Source organism: Agrilus planipennis, unplaced genomic scaffold (genome assembly GCF_000699045.2).
Source record: "Agrilus planipennis isolate EAB-ADULT unplaced genomic scaffold, Apla_2.0 scaffold103, whole genome shotgun sequence".
Lineage (NCBI taxonomy): Eukaryota > Metazoa > Arthropoda > Insecta > Coleoptera > Buprestidae > Agrilus > Agrilus planipennis.
Window position 1 is genome coordinate 677514 of NW_020438959.1, and position 11552 is coordinate 689065.

Consider the following 11552-nt stretch of genomic DNA (forward strand, 5'->3'; position numbering starts at 1 on the left):
GGAAGAATATGCAGTAAGCTAAGCGAAGAGGTAAGCAAGGTTAGACTATACTACAACTACTAAATGTGTTATTTCTACTACTACACTACTATTACATAAAAAAAGTAAAAACATTTACAATCGAGAATTACTTCAAACAAAATGAACAAAAATAAGCATGCAAACTAAAAACTAAATCAAATTTACAAACAAAAAAAAAAAACTACAAAAATCTACAAAAAAACATGCAAAATAAAAAATTAATTTGAATAAAATCAACTTAATGAATTCTACTAGATAGAGCATGCAAGATTTTAACTATGGGGTCATCTTTGTCTTCACCAACGTCGATCTGAAACAGATACGGTGGCAAACAGATTAATAAAGAGCAATTAAAATTAATTATATCAAGTATTCTCTCACCTTAATTAACTGTAATGTTCCATAGTTTGCAGATGTGAAAAGCAAACCAAATCCAGGAATAATGCCAAAGCAGAAAATTCCTTATTTCAGCGCAAATCAAAGAATATAGTTCACCAAAGACCACACCCATGTAGACAATGGTTGTTTCAGTACGACCAAAATAAACTTCAACTCCCTCTCACTTGTTGAACAATCTGCAGAAATGGGCAAAAAAACATATTAATTACACTATTAATTAAGGAACAGATCAAACACATCCAAAACTACGCATCAAAAACCAAGTAAAACAACTGAATTATAAAATGGTGACAAGCGGCAAGTTTACTAATGACAGACTAAATATGACATATAAATGTGAAACAATCATAGATGCACATAACATTAATTTATTAAAATCCCACAGATGCACCATCAATTTAAACTGTAAACAATAGATAAAGGTTACACGACATACCATAGGTGCTATGGACTATAGATATTTAAAATACTATACATACGTCACAACATCAACCTATACTCTGGCCAAATGATAACAGTTTAAAAAAAATACCACTATAGATTAATAAAGTGCAATTAAAATTAATTATATCAAGTATTCTCACCTTAATTAACTGTAGAAAGTAGCGTTCTAAAATCTACTAGTACGAAGACCAAACAAAATCTGGAAGAGATGTCACAGCTGACAATTTGTCCTTTCAGTAACTTCTAAATAATTTCAATTGCATCCTATTCTCAGGGCCAAAATTAACTGCAAAATGTTGCAAGGTGAAGATATCAAAAGAATTGGTTGTTTCAGTAGCACCAAAATTAACTGCAATTCCTTCTCATTTAATGGGCAATCTATAGAAATGGGCAAGAAAAACAAATTAATTACCCCTTTTAAAGCAAGTAAATAGGTGATATTCACACTGATAAAATTAGTTCCACATTAATTATGCTGTTATGGATCTGCCATATCTGAAATGTTGTTTAAAAGTTGCCTTATTGAAGCAGGTTACAAACGTGTAAGAAACTGAAGTTTCTGAGACCCCATTTACTATTTTTAATTGATACTATTACATACCAGTTCATTGTTGTAAATCCTTTCTGCAACAACAGCACAGTGCCTCCATTCCTAATGAAGAAATTGCATTTTCATACTCTCTTCAGGGCCATAGGTACAACTGCCTTCTAAAGCAATGGAGGACTGACACAACCTATGCTCCATTATTTAATGACAACTGGAGTGCTTCTAATGTTCCTCCAAGATGAGACCTTATGAAAAAGTGTTCAGATATAATTAGTTTAGCTTTCCTAGTAAATAATGTGCGTAATACATTTTTAAAGTAATACTGAACCCTTTTCTGTTTATATTAAATAAATAATTAATATAAGAAAAAAAACAATAAATACGTTGTATTACTTTGTAACAACTATGTACTTTTTCTATAATAAATTGATATGTACCTTATTTTTTACGTAACAGAATTATTTTTGAACGGTTAGCAAGTTTCAAACATTTATTTTCATTTTCAGCCATCTTACCTCTAGACACCTTAAAACTTCAGAAGAAATTACGCTGTCTCTGTAGGTTCAACTGCTAATGGAAAGATCGTTTAGCAGAGGCAGAACGAGATGTATTCCTATGTGTATCTGTAAAAAGTAAAAAACAAATAAAAGCTTATTATAAATCTGTAGAACAAGAAAAGGTTTATCAATGAAAATAGTAATTTTGTTATCAATATACTTTATAAAATCACTTTGTTTTTACTGAATTGTTACTAGTATTAAACATACATAAACAAGTTTTCACGCCTTGCCTTGATTATCAAATATGGAGGAGTAAAGTATATTTACTGCTGTTAATAACATAATTGATGGGAATCGTAAAAACAATCAAAAACCGAATAATAAAAAAATATACAATGGATAAACCACAAATTCTGTTGTGAAGGAAATTTTAATTAACAAGTACCTTTTCCAAAGTAACACTAAAAACCACAAAACGAAAAAATGGCCAGAACGTGACGAGTACGAAAACAAACTAGTGCTTTAGAAGGAAATACGTCATCGACGAGATTACGTATTCGTTAAACTCGACGAAGCTAGTAATACATACCGCATTTTATGTACTACTTTATTTTGCTAAACAGTCGTTGATTGTTGCATATGCCTGTTTAAAACAATACATTGATAAAATTTAAATCCTTCCACTGACAGTAACCATTATGATAATTACATAAAACAACAACAAAACTGGGCACGAGATTACCTGAACGTTACCGAAGATGACGCAAGGGAGCGCTGTGTTGACATATCCTGGCAGCTTTCAAGACAGGCGCGCAATATTTAAAATTCTAAAGACAATTTTTTTTAATTTTGAAATAGCAAATGCGTATAAATTCACCACTATAATTAAAAAGGCTTATTTATACCACCGCAAAAGATCTACCTCCAAACGAGTCAAAAATTACCGATTTTGGAAACCACGTACGTACATTACCGCGCTGCAGTTCGCATTTTTGAAATCAAAAGTAAAATCCCACTAAACCGTGAGAAAGAGAACATCAATGTCTCGGCTCTTCAAAATTAAATTTTTAAACGAATCAAAAATGTCCGCGAAAGTTACAATTTAAATCGATTTTTACAAACACACGGTACATTGTAAGGCTGCAGTTCGAATTTTTTTAGTCAAATGTGAAAACCGCTTGTACCATCAGAGAGGGCATACTTCAATGCATCGAACGCCCCACCGGCTCTTCAAAATTAAATTTTTAAACGAGTCAAAAATGTCCGCGAAAGTTACAATTTAAATCGATTTTTACAAACACACGGTACATTGTAAGGCTGCAGTTCGAATTTTTTTAGTCAAATGTGAAAACCGCTTGTACCATCAGAAAGGGCAGACTTCAATGCATCGAACGCCCCACCGGCTCTTCAAAATTAAATTTTTGAACGAGTCAAAAATGTCCGCGAAAGTTACAATTTAAATCGATTTTTAAAAACGCACAGTACATTGTAACGCTGCAGTTCGAATTTTTGAACTTGAAAATGAAAAATTCGATTGAACTGTGAGAACGAACAGACTTCAATGTCTCGAACGCCCTATCGGCTTTTCTTAAAATTACGTTTTTAAACGAATCAAGAATGTGGCCGAAAATTACAATTTTTATTCTCGTGTATTTTTGAAAAAGTGCAACGATAAGACCAATACGCTATTATTTCGAATTGTGAAATTAGCCGCCTAGCTTGGCGTTGTGTAAAATAATGATAAGGAAAGATAAGACAGAGAGAAGCTTTGTGGAACGCAGGGAGGCGTGTATATCGTACGTGCAATGACGTCGCTCGAATTTTTCATTACTAAAAAGCGATAGCATTATGACCCACCGGCCATCGCCAATGAAACGGCCGCAACGAAGTTTATGATACTATCGAAAAGAGAAAACAAAATCCGCTTATCATCTATATTGACAATAATTTATTAACAACCATCAGTGCAACATATGTATAAGCCCTTATCGTTCTGTCATTAATTTAATATTTCTTGTTAATACATTATAATCACTCCCGTTATTATCATTTATCAACTTTTTACAACAATTGCTTGACTTACTTCATATATCGGTTTGTTAACATTGGTTATTAATTTATTTAATTACTTAATTATAAATAAATGCACACACGTTCGTTATAATAAAGATGCAAATGCTGGAATCGATGTATTAAATGCTGATTACTGATTAATGAAGTTAAAAATTACATTCAGTTACATCGCTTATTTAGGTATTGATAGATGTTATAATAAATTTTGAACGGCTGTAAATTTAAATACTGGATACGAATTAAATTGTTCTTTCTTCTATTTGCGAAATTGACAAATGAGAAAAAAAAAAACTCATAATTCGAAATTTAAATTGTACAGTTTCATTTAATCTTCGATATCGAATCATCGAATGGATAGTGATTTTGCTGCACACCGGATAACCGACTACCCGACACAACTAATATCGGATATCCAGCCGGATAAAATCCGTCAACCGAAAATTAAAATTTTATTGCTTTGGTGTTTAAGCAACTTCCACAACGGGACTTGATGACTGGTTTGGGACGCTAGTAAGATTGATATAATTGGGATATTTAAAATTGGCATAGTCCGCAATAAAACTATCGCATTTACTTTCATTTTTCAACTTACTAAATTGACTAGAGCGGTTGATAGAACGCCTACTTTTACTTACGACAGATGTTGTAGGGAATATCGTAAACTTAGAAAAGAGATGTCAGATATGCATTGCAGCGGGCACTAATAAAGAAAAAGGAATAACAATACACCAAAACATGTATAACACAAAGAGATGCAGACAAGCAGAATTTAAGCATGTTGTCAGCATCGGACTTTAAAGAAAGTTCGGTAAAAGTCTAGTTGATGGCCACCACCCCCGAAGGGGGTGGGTGTGGGGGGGGGATCGAAAGAGGAGGTCTCCCCCACCACTGTACCATAAAAAGTTCGTGGCAGTCTCACCCCCATGAAAACTTATAGGGGTTCAAAGTTAATAAATACTATTACTATAGGGTTGTTCGGAAAGTCATTTCGTTTTTTCCCGATAGAGGATTTAATTGTACTCTTTTGCACCCAACTTCACATTTAAGCCGTATAATATAGCAAGGCTTGTGTGTGAAAAATTCCAATTAAACGCAGTATTTTTTTGTTGGTGCCCTTTTAAATATGGAGAGCGATAAGCAGCATTTTCGACATATCTTATTGTTTTACTACAGAAAGGGTAAAAATGCTGTTCAAGCCAGAAAGAAATTGACTGATGTGTATGGAGAAGGTGTGTTGACAGTACGCCAGTGCCAGAACTGGTTCGCTAAATTTCGATCCGGCAATTTTGATGTCGAAGATGCACCACGTTCGGGAAGGCCGGTTGAAGCTGATAAAGACGCGATAAAGGCATTAGTTGATGTGAACCGGCGAATAACAACACGTGAGATCGGATTGAGGTTAAATTTATCAAATTCAACAGTTTATGACCACTTGAAAGGCCTGGGATTATCCTCGAAGCTCGATGTATGGGTTCCCCATGTTCTCACAGAGAGAAATCTGTGTCGCCGCATTGACGTCTGCGATTCGCTTCTCAAACGTCACGAAAATGATCCGTTTTTGAAGCGCATCATCACTGGGGACGAAAAATGGGTTGTATACAACAACGTCAAACGCAAGAGGTCATGGAGCAAAAAAGATGAACCGGCTCAAACCATTTCCAAAGCCGATATTCACCAAAAAAAGGTGATGCTGTCTGTTTGGTGGGATTTAAAAGGAATCGTTTTTTTTTTTTAGCTTTTACCGGATAACACAACGATTAATTCGGAAGTCTACTGTGATCAGATGGACAAACTGAATGATGCACTTCAACAGAAAAAGTCAGAAGTAATCAACAAGAAAGGTGTAGTGTGTCACCAAGACAACGCGAGACCTCACACAAGTTTGGTCACTCGCCAAAAGCTTTTACAGCTTGAATGGGATACAATGCTACACCCACCATATTCTCCAGACCTGGCACCATCGGATTATTATTTGTTCCGGTCACTCCAAAATTTTTTAGACGGTAAAACCTTCACTTCAAATAAGGAGGTCAAAAACCTCCTCGATCAGTTTTTTGCCAGCAAAGACCAAAAATTTTATGAGCGTGGAATTATGCTACTACCAGATAGATGGCAAAAGGTGTTGGACCAGAACGGTCAATATCTAATTTAATAAAGTATTTGTTTATTATACGAAAACTGTCTTTCATTTCCATAAAGAAAAACGAAATGACTTTCCGAACAACCCTATATTATTCACATTGTCTGTAGGACTCATGAAGAATTTCCCAATTTAACAAGGGTGCATTTAAAATGCAGCAAATGACTGCAGTCCCAAGTGGAAGCACGAAAGAAGAACTATGCCAATTTTGATCGTCAATGTGTCAATGTGTCTTTAATCAAAAAGGCACAACATTAATCGTTATTAAATACCTATGTACCCACATAATTTGATTAAGCAAACATTGCTGATACGTTTCGTTTTATTGCATCTGGCTCTTCCGTATTCACCACGTAAGTATAAATATGATATGAATCAAGAGTTGTAAATAAGGAACACCTGTTGCATTCGATGACGTGTTTTTCCGCGAGATTACTCGCGTGATCATGTGCATGAATGGAGTGTTCGTACGGTCTCACGAAAAAAAAAAATACTACATACTACATATTTTACTAAACAATAATAATACTAATAATAATAACACACTGTACGTTAACGATGCAGATTTTAATCCTGAGGACATAATTAAGAAAGAAAAATTCAAAATTGAAATGTGGAAATCAGAAGTGATTCATGGAAAATACCCGAACCAACAACAGCAGGAACATATAGATAGAGAAGGTTATGATATGTGGTTAAAGAAAGGAAATATATTCTCAGAAATTGAGGAATTCGTGACAGCGATTCAGGACAAAATAATAAGGTAAAGGTCTAGATGATGCACCCCCCTTCGGGGGTGGGGATGGGGGGATCGAAAGAGGAGGTCTCCCCCACCATTGTACCATAAAAAGTTCGTGGAGGTCTCACTCAAGGTTAATAAATATGCCAATTTTTATACATTTCTAGACATGTCAATATTTATATAGCCATTCTTAAATTATTATTCATCATTATTTAAATATCTTTATCAATAGGGTAGGTTAGGTTATGTTATCGGGTTTTGCTCAAGTGGAGTTTTTAATAACCACCGATCATATTTCAGGGCAAGAGATACTGTTCACTCTATAAAATTTAAGAACAAAAAATTGGTCTCCATATCGTATCCCAAAAAATTTGGGTGAGGTTCTTTGGTATTAGCCCGTCTTCACTTGCTCAAAGTTAACCAGTGAAAACTGAGAAGACCGGGAAAACAACAATAATAATAAAGCAAAGAACAAAATAATTAATTAAAAATTTTTTGTCTTTGTCTGAAAAATACGCCGAAACTGCATCCTTCATTTCTTCGTCGCTTGAAAACTTCTTCCCACGAAGACTTTTTTTTCAAGTTGGGGAATAGGTAAAAATCGCTGGGAGCTAGATCAGAACTGTACGGTGGGTGAGCCAAAATTTCGAAGACCACCTTCTGCAGGGCAACCATCGAAACACGGCTCTTGTGAACAGGCTTTGATCAATTTTCATTTCTTTTTTCTTTGACCGCTTCCTTTAACCGCTCTAGGATTGAAGCAAAGTATTCTCCAGTTATAGAGGAACCTTTATCTTTATAATCGATCAACAGGACCCCTTCTGAATTCCAAAAGGCTGTCGCCATGATTTCCCCAACCGACTGTGACACCTTAAACTTCTTGGGCGGTGGTGTGTCCTGTTTGGACTCAAGTTCATAATCATGAACCCAAGCTTCGTCCCCAGTAACAATTCGACCCCATCTTTATCTTCACTATAGAGGTCAAAAAATTCGCGAGAACACTCCAGAGCTCTTGTTTTTAAAGCGAAGTGAGCATTCTAGGCACCCATCTTGCGCTGAGCTGAGTCATGCCCAGATGATCGTGAAGAATTTTAATAATGGTTATATCTGATTTCGACTTTTTAAATGATTTGTGGAGTGGTCACCTCCATGGCTCGCTTTGAAGTGAGTCCCTGCCTTGCTTAAAAAGGGTATGCCACTTGTAAACCATGGTTTTACCTGGACAAAAGTCCCCATATACGGATGACATCTCTTCCAGTATGATTTGAACTGATTTTCCTTGCTTGGTAAGGAACTTTATAACAACGCGGTACTGATTTTCTTTATATTGTTTGTTTCTTCAACAATAGTTCAAAGACTATTGACCTAATTACGATAAAACTTGGTATTTATACTAACAATTAGTTGCTTAATTCATAATGACTCGAGTAGGTGCCCTCACTAATGGACCTACCTACCCATTCCGCGAACATAAAAACGCACTCTCGCTATTAAGTTAATATTGTGGGGGTCTATAAAAACATAAAAGAAGTAGCACTTCAACTTTAATTGCAAAGATTTTTTTTCGTTTGGGTTTTGTCTACTTATTAACAAGCACAGGTAAAAATTGAGCTAAAAATAAACGTAAGAATATATAGTTACGTAGTAAATTGAGAAAGTTTCCTAATTATCCCACTTAATTGGGAAACAGCGAAATGAGAATGGTGAGAAAATTAACAAACTTTGACTTCTCATCTTCCAGCTAAAGAAATTTAGTGATTCACTACTACTGATATTACAAAGGTTTATTTGTCTATTTCGTAGTCCATCGAATAATTTCGGATTTTAATAATTTCTTTTTCAGCGGAAAAGAAGATTGGGAAATGAAAACCAGGATAGAAAAGGGAGACAATACGATCGAAAGAGCAAATATTGGATGTAGATAAGTAACAATGTGAAGACACAAGGAACAATGCGGACACAGCGAACAGGAAATAGAAGAAAATTGTTATACAAGAAAAAGGAAGAAAGAAGCCCAGGAGGTAGGAGGTGAAGATGGTGCTTAATTTGTTAATTTTGCATGTATTGTGTTTAAAAATGTCAAATTCTATGTATCCCAAGAAAGAATCCTATAAAAATACCTCGAAAAATGTTAAAAAAACACCTGAGTTATTCTCATTTCAAAAAGGCCCTTTCATTCTGTATGTATGCTGCATTTCCAAATGTTAACGTGTTTAAATGAACGTACCAAGATGATCGTAACCTTGGCGAACTATTAAAATGTCTTTTGACCCAAATATTTATAAAAACACGAGTCGCATATTTATAGTACGTACATATGTAGGTACAATGTACAATAAATCGGAATTTATAATTGCATTACACAGAATCGTATTTTTCTCTAAAAACGAAGGCCTTGTACCAGGAAATGGCAACCGATAGAGACAGTAAGTCTGACAAAGATCATGTCGACCGGCACGTATATACTTATTATGTCTGCGAGTGGAACACTAACAATTAGGTATATATCTGCAATAATTATAAACAATATATTTATTCGAGAAGACAATTCAGTAGTTTCGATTAATTAAATTTAAAAAAATTGTAGATATTTCATATTTTTCGTAAAAAATCTTATTATAAAATATTTGTCTGATGTCAATATATAGATTATCCGATCGGGATTCATTACACTAGAGATGTGCAAAATGGTTTTTTTTAAGTGTTTAAAGACAAAACGCAAATACTTCTTTGACTTGTTGTTTCAAATGTAAAATACAAAATAGATTTCCNTTAAGAATAAAAATACTTTTTTTATAGTACCTATTTAATTTTCTATATTTACTTAAGTATAAAAATATCTTTTAAGAAAATCTTGAAGGCATTTGCTCATTTTTTAAATATTGGAGTTTTTCCAGCCTAAGAGTGATGTTTGCACCATATCACCAACTGCGAATATTGAGTATAATTCGTATTTTTCTGTTTGAAGTGATTGAGATATAGTTTTTCTATCTTTATGTTATAGTTTCTTCAGTTCAGCAACAAATAATTCTCCCATGTGCTCCCTTATTTGCCTTGTCACCCGTTTTAATTGAAAGAAAACACTGATGCCAAAATAATTTGTTTAGCATGAAAGATAGGAGCCAAAAATAGTGTTGCAAATAATTTTATTTTTGTAAGATCACTATCAATCTTCTTATATCAAATTATTTACAACCCCATTTTGTTTCAGACCTTTTACACACTGTAATAAGAGAAAGAAATGGAATCCATAGTTTCTTTAGCTTTGGGTTCATCTCATAAGTGAAGTTTTTCGAATGGTTTTCTAAGAAATTTTGGATTATATGCATTTATTAGCACAAAACAATATCTTGTAGTTTTCAGTTTTACACAGCTGGCGTATATCAATTCGATATTGTTTTGCGGGCTGTTTTGTCGTAATTCATAGAATTTCGTAGTTCCTTGCTAAAGGTACGATAAGTTGTGATTTCGCAGGTGCCGATATCAATTTGGAACTTCAAAATTCCATGCACCATGACATTGAAGCTGGAAAACAATATCGATCCAATATTTCCAAGGAGTTTAGACTTTTTTGGGCTCTCTTCAGTTAAATAATTAGAACATTAATGGAATGTCTCTTTGTCTCCTTTTTAAGATTCTGATACCCTCAATGGCCAATGTGAGTAACTTTCATTCATTAACATAATGTTCGATCGGTGATACTAGCAAAAATCATAACGGCGAAAATGAGTTTGGCATTTTACAAATAGAAAATAAGTTGGAAAAAGTATTTCAAATAAAAGACAAAATGCTTTTCTCAAAAAAAGTATTTAAATGCAAGCTATTTTCTATTTTGTATTTGCATTTTAAATGCAAGTATTTCAAATAAATCACATCTCTGCATTTCGCATGCACTCGAGTTGTCTTATAATCCCCCACTGGCTAATTTTATTGTTCAAAAAATAATAATGAAGCGAAAAGAGCGTCATTTTTTCAGCAAATGTCTTCAAGGTCTCAACCGCATTTAAAAAGGTGTCGTCCCGGTCGCCAGAAATTTACGTAAATGGTGATGAGCGACATTGAAAAGTTAAAGAACATTTGCATTTTTATTATTCTTCGTTATGCAAAAGTCATAATGTTTATTTATTTCCAATTAGTTTTAATGCATCCATACGACCATTTGACATCAAGAATTTTTTAAAGCTTCCATGTAACTATATTTTATGAAACAAAATAGTCTTCGAGAACAAAACCCGGTGGTCAATAAGGCCATTCGTCATTACCTTTGAAGACAGGTATTTGTTTCCAAATCCGCCAACGTGATTAGTTATATCGTTTCTACGTTACGCACATGGGCAATGGTTTTCCCAGAAAAAAAGCACTAAATTATAGTGTACAAACTTTTTGAAACAAATTCGTTTAGATAATTAATGGTAATAGACTTTACTTGTTGAAACACCATAATCAATTAAAGGAAACGAACTGAAAGTTTGTAAACCATAACATTGGCTTCCTCAGGTGAAGATATTCTCATTAAAATTATTACAAAATTAGCATAAATACTAAAAGTTTACAAATTTTATGGGGTGGGAATAAGGAAAGGGAGGAATAAGGTAAGGCATTAAGTTTTTAAAGATAAATTTAAATTTAACAATGGAGAACTATTTACGTCAATTTGATCACTAAGTAAAATACTCTGTATGTATG

The 11552-nt window shown here is 33.9% G+C and overlaps 1 long non-coding RNA gene across 5 annotated transcripts in view; it reads right to left on the bottom strand.

The window, feature by feature from the left end:
* Positions 1–304: 304 nt before the first annotated feature.
* Positions 305–11552, bottom strand: part of LOC108736758 — a 60395-nt gene continuing 49147 nt past the window's right edge. For 2 of the 5 annotated variants that reach the window (XR_003231235.1, XR_003231233.1), the window contains exons 4-7: positions 1927–2034; positions 1466–1656; positions 1005–1242; positions 382–596 (exon numbers count right to left, since the gene is read on the bottom strand). This is a non-coding gene — a long non-coding RNA (uncharacterized LOC108736758). Of the gene's footprint in view, positions 332–381; positions 597–1004; positions 1360–1465; positions 1657–1926; positions 2035–2356; positions 2495–11552 lie in introns of those variants that run through there. The other 3 variants (XR_003231236.1, XR_003231237.1, XR_003231234.1) reach the window with 3 other exon arrangements.